At 37.5% G+C, this 6,000-nt stretch overlaps 1 protein-coding gene across 7 annotated transcripts in view; it reads left to right on the top strand.

The window, feature by feature from the left end:
* Positions 1–293: 293 nt before the first annotated feature.
* rnf220a (ring finger protein 220a) overlaps positions 294–6,000 on the top strand; it is a 116,525-nt gene continuing 110,818 nt past the window's right edge. For 3 of the 7 annotated variants that reach the window (XM_057334457.1, XM_057334460.1, XM_057334459.1), the window contains exon 1: positions 294–613. The gene's annotated coding sequence lies outside the window, so the exon portion shown is untranslated. The remainder of the gene's footprint in view (positions 614–6,000) is intronic. The other 4 variants (XM_057334462.1, XM_057334461.1, XM_057334465.1 and 1 more) reach the window with 2 other exon arrangements.

Raw genomic sequence — 6,000 nt, 5'->3', positions numbered from 1 at the left:
TTTTACATGATATATAAAGAATTTAAAAAAGTGAATTATTACATACGGAAAATAAGGCAGGCTAAACTCTGCGCATCGGAACAGAATGAACGCAGCGCTCGAGACTTACCTATTTCTGTAAAGATCTCGCACATTGTTAGCACGTCTTTTGTTTTGCCGTGGACTTCATTTCCCAAGTCTTCTAAATGGTGAAGAGAGAGGATAATTCATTCCGCGCTCACAAAACAGCCCTTGAGATCCCCCACGGGAGCGTGGAAAGGGGGGTCAGGGTCTCAGCCGAGCAGAGAGAATGAATGTCAGTCAATGAGCGAACCTGGCGCTGAGCGGCAGCACTGCACCTCCAACACCATTTCCACCTCTGATCAAATCTCTGCCTATCGTCTCTACTTTGCCACTGAACGCAGATTCGTTCTCATCGGTACATGCAACTGATTCAACTCTAAACACGCGACGCGACCCGGGAACTGTGTCTCACGCGCGGCGACCGTCTCGCGTTCTTTGCACGAGGTGCGACTCCACTTGGCTTCTCCGCTGCTTTCGCTCGCCGGTTTCCAAAAGTTTCGTTTGTGGGCATTAAAGGACAACTTAAACCTCCCAAAGGATTTTAAACAACGTAAGTGCTCCGCTTGTCTTAACAGAGATTGTTTTTGTGATCCGGAACTTGCCGCGTCTAACATTTACATGTAAATGTGAGGAAATCTAGTTTTAACCTGTGATCTGATTAAACGCGCCCTATCTCTTTCTTCAGGCGTTGTTGTTATTGTTGCTTGTCATGTTTTTGTAGGGAAACAGAGGTAAGCGCAAGATGAGGGTGCGCAACTTTATGAATCCCCTTGGCATATTTCTCGTATCGGATGTTTCGTGATGACTTGATTGCGGCAGTTATTTTAGTGAGTGTCTTTATGGAGCACTGACGCTTTTAGTGTGGACAAGTTGCTGAACTCCTAAAACATTTTTATAGCTTACTTTGGTTTGACTTTCACATCAGTTCTTCGCGTTAAAGTTTGTTGAAATTTTATTTTGACCTCTGCAAACTGGAATGTGCGTATCCATTCGTCTGAGAGTGTTGCAAACTTGCAAAAAGGTATGTAATGTGCAACTGTATAAATATTGCTATCATGGAAATCAATCGTATGGCAACAAAGATATTAAATGCTTTGCGTTGTAACACAAAGTGTGTAAACAAAGGCAGCTATTTTTTCAGCTATTTTGAGTTAAACTCAGGTTGCTCTCTCTTTTGGTGTAGATTCGTGGGAATACTGTAATTTTGGGGTTAATGCAACTAAACGTGTTGTGTGTTAAACTTGATGTTATGATGCCCGTGATTATGTATGCCTGTCTGTGGTCACCCATGAATATATACAGTATATAGATTTAATATGCCTTTGTCTGATGTTTAGTGGTTTAACCTTATTATTAAAGTAACATACTGAGCTTATTGATGTTTTACCATGCACCTTTAGCACAGCTGCCTGGATAGTTTATCTGCTTTCCTATACTGTCTCCTAAGTCATTTGTGACTTGTAGTGGACGTGAGAACTGCTCCTGTGCGAGGAGATTTTACTATAGCATTTATAGTCCTCTCCATTTATGGTCCGCAATCAGACCGGGAATTAATGCGCACGAGACCAATGTTGCGGGTAATTAATATTTTCTTCTTAAGCCACAATAGACTGTTGGCCTGCGTAACACTCTGGTTTTTTCCTGTTAACGCATATCTGTGTTAATTGAAAAATAAATGTTTGGGTCTAAATTAATCTGTCAACGGTCATTGCTAAATAAGAAAACTATAGGCCTATCCAAACAAAACTTGTAAAGAGGAACTTTGATAAAATCCTTGCATCAAGGAAACAAAGTCCAAGGAAACACCTGTTTAGTATGGGTCACTACAGTCTACAACAGAAAATTATAGTGTTTCCGCTGTGTTTATAAATTAATAAAATGTTTAAGGAAAAACTCTGACTAATTCAGATTTTTGTCCTATCCGTAGTGTGTAAAGTCTACAGAGTTTTTATGCCATATGTCGAGTTACTTACTCAGACTTTTTTGATAGTCTAAAAGAAATGTATAAAATAACAAATTAAAACAAACGCGTTGTTTTAAAAAATAACAATGCATTGTTTTATTAAAAAAGACAAACAAGTAATGTCAATAAAACACTTGTCACTATTCAATTTTTTATTTTGCGTAATATTATGTTTACATTTTATAGATTTATTTAATCACATAATTTCAGATAAGTGTAAGAGTGGAGCTACACGCTATGGCTTGTATTTCTGTCTTCTTAGCAGTCACATTAATTATTTAGATTTTGGATAACAGAATACACGCGTTATTAAATAAATAGCTTCATTAATTTAACATCTTTCAATTTGTTAACCTTGAATTGTACATTGCAAAAGGTAGTTTATGAGCTCATTTTAGTCATTATTTAACGTTTATCAATAATGTTTATTAAGCATGAGACTACTTTATTCTTTCAAATTGTGAATATATTTTAATGACTTGTTCATAAAGTTATATTTTAGGCTGTAGTTAAACCAAAAAACTAATGCAATGTTCCCAATTGATGCAATAAAATTTAATTCGTTTAATATGTATTTTTACAGCTCCGAAATGCACTGTACTTATCTACGCGCTTTCTTTCAGACAGTGATACAGCCCAAACCATTTATCACGGTTACACGCTTAATTTAGTTGATATTTCATCGTAGATATTTCGTCCTAAATCTCAATTATTACATTTAATTTGTCATTGCACTGTGTTGGATGGGCACTTAAATATTTAAACAGTTACATTACTTTTAAGGTCCTCAAAGGTTACACTGTCTTCTAAGATAAACGCATTAATTGATAGTTGAACTGGAACAAATAGAGACAAACTCGTTTGAGAGTATTAATTTAGGCTAACTCATGAGAAAAAATTAAGAAAAAAGAACAGGTGGATACGGAACCTCGTGTGTAATATTTGCTTATATAAATATAACGTAGTGGATATCGAGTTCATGTTATGAGTAATTAATTTGAATTCTAATTATACTCGAAGTCCTGCAAAATCTTGTATACAAATATTTTATATGTATAAATAGGTTAAGCAAATTAAACTCGTATTTCTTATTTTTATCGATGATTATTAAACGTATTTTATCTGAATGATACATTAAAAAATAAAAACACCGCACCCCGTTGCTCCTTTGTATCTAAAACTCTTAAAGAGCAATTCATTAATTCATTCTGATTTAAACTCATGAAAGCTGAAGTTTTTTCTTTCCCCGTATCAGTTTTGATACAAGATACAGTCGGTTTGAGTCCCGATGGCGATAGCTGGCGAGAGACAGGCAGCACTTGACTAGAGGACAGAAGAAAAGTAACAGATGATTTATTCGTCAGCGTTTCGATTTTCAGCCCTGCTTTTTCTTTTCTATCCTTTCAGCGCCGATGTCAGTTGTTATTGCTTCTCATTGATCCCCTTGCAAAGTGAGAAGTGAACTAAAATTAATGCCGATTCCAGTGGCCGGATCAATGGCCAGAGTTATTTTAATCTGGATTTGTGCGCTGCGTGGAATTAAACAAAATCGGAGAGCGAGCAAGCAGAATCAAACATTTACATTCCTGTTAACAATCTTGAGTTATGTGAGCATCCTTTTCCAAACAGATTGAGGATGAAGGCAGCTATGCTGAGCGTTAAACAGCCGTGTGAAAGTGCTGCGGCTCCAACTTAAAATAATATTCATGTGTGCAGAAGTGAATGGGAAAGTCTTTGGTCTGTGTCCCAAAGACAAATCCATCCGACACAGCGCGGTATAATAAATGAAGCATACGTTTTTCAAACGCACCGGCTCGATTACCCTTTTGTCTATTCCGTGTTATCGACAAGCGTGCTGTTTCCCAACGAATTAAACTAGAATTAACCCCGTTAACTCGCATGCGCCCGCCCCAGCGCATGTTTATGTTTTCACGTGCTAATAAACACTTCACTGAAAGCTCATTTGTCATGCAGATGGTGGCATGGTATGGTAATTAAAATCATCTACAAATAATAACACTGGTTGAGCACGGCAAAGAGCTTTTTTCTTGAAGGATTTATTTGAAAGCATCCTAAATCCTCTGGAAATATTTAGATGCGCGTGTGACAAGTGTTTGGGCGGCTGTATAAAGATGAAAATGATCAGGTGTAGTCCTTGCATTGCCTAACTTCACCATGTCCTTTTCCATTATGTTTTGAAGCGTGCAGACACGCCTATTCATGTACCTTTTTATTTAGTGTCGAGGCGGAACATTTGAAATTTTATGGTGAGTGAGATACTTTGTTAGGTAATGCGCCCCAACCGCAGTAATGCCTTTGTATAAAATCTTGTGATGCAGTGAGGGTTTGAATATTTATGATCGCTTTCGTCCTCTCACACTAAATCTCTGCTTTATATTGTATATAAACGATGAATAATTATAATTTAATAGCAATAATAATAATAATATACCCTTTGTTATTTGTTGATTTATTTTATATGATCTAATTGGCAGTAATGTTTTTTTTCCCCGTGGGTTAATGCGCTCATGTCTACTTGCCTTAAAAATGAATTTGCACTGATGCGAATTGATTTATATGAATTGTATCTAGAAATATATTTTTATCTTGTCTAAGTCATGGCTGCAACATTAACTGGGGGGTTGGCCTTGCGCGATCTATTTTATTTTTATTGAACGAGAATATGAATTTTCCATATTAAGTATGTGAAATATTTTGCTACATAAATATTTTAACAAAAACAATCTATTTGGGCCATTTAATGCCTATCATTTAAGTTTGTTTGCTGGTATTATGAATAAAAACCGAACTCTACATTTCACTGCACAGTACAACGGCTGAACTGACTAAAATACTGGAACAGTAATGCTAGCGTCTTGTAATTTGTCCATTTTTTTATTTACCCTCTTGTCCATTTTTTGGCTGTGAATTTTAGTGCTGTGGAATAAGTTAATTTTACACTCTCTCCCACAAGGCATTACCAGTGCATTTGCCTGGAATCAATAAGAGGCATATATCTGCTTGTCAGAATGCTGCCTGTTGTCTTCCAGCAGAACATTAGACTAGTGAGAGACAGCTCATGGCATCGGACAATTGGAGATGTTAGAAATGCTGTTGCTTTTATTTGTTTATTTTTCACTTAAGCAACATCTACTGAAATGCACTTTTTGATGGGCTAATATCTTGTTTAACAAAAGGGAATGTTGCATGAAACATGAAATGAATTTTCTAAACTGTACCAAAACCGTCTTGGATGTTGTGAATCTGATTCTGGAATAAGAGGCTAACCATGCTGAAATGAATCTTGTGTTTTATAGGACAAGTTGTTGTCAGGAGGTTTAGTATCAGGCTGCTCTTTTGTTGTGCTTTTGTGTTATATATTATTGAAGAGCCTCTGGCTGGCTAACAGTGTGCCCACCAATGTTCAAACCAGGCAAAATCAAAACAATGTAAAGTCCTCTCTCTCTCTCTCTCTCTCTCTCTCTCTCTCTCTCTCTCTCTCTCAGCATACAGTGGCAAGCAGCAGTGGACAGCTGTATGGGTGGAGGGGTGGGGGCGGCGTGGCTTCTTTGCAGTCCAGTGCTGGCTCTGAGCACAGAGGATCCAGACACCTTGCAAATAATCTGGGCTTAGTGAGGAATTAGTTGGCTCAGGTGGGTGGGATGAGACAAACAGTCCATCAGCCCCTGAAATGAATAGGGCAGGCAGGACAGGAAACTTTGAAAATCATTTTGTTCACAATGAATCAATGTTCCCCAGTGCCCACCGCAAAGCTTTATTTGAAAAGCAAATCCTCGCTTATTTCAACAGCCCGTGCTGGGTGCCACATTTTGTATGCCGAGAGTAAATTGTGCACATTTTTTGTCTAGTAAAAAAAGTTGCGAAAGTTTAGAGGCAGGCCCTCAGTATACTTATGCAGACGATAAGATCCAATAAAGCAGTGATTGATTACCACTATTTATTGCAGAGTTTTA

The sequence above is a fragment of the Triplophysa rosa genome, linkage group LG5, assembly GCF_024868665.1.
Source record: "Triplophysa rosa linkage group LG5, Trosa_1v2, whole genome shotgun sequence".
Classification (NCBI taxonomy): Eukaryota; Metazoa; Chordata; class Actinopteri; order Cypriniformes; family Nemacheilidae; genus Triplophysa; species Triplophysa rosa.
The sequence above is the reverse complement of the archived record's forward strand: the minus strand, read 5'-3'. Positions and strand labels throughout refer to the sequence as shown.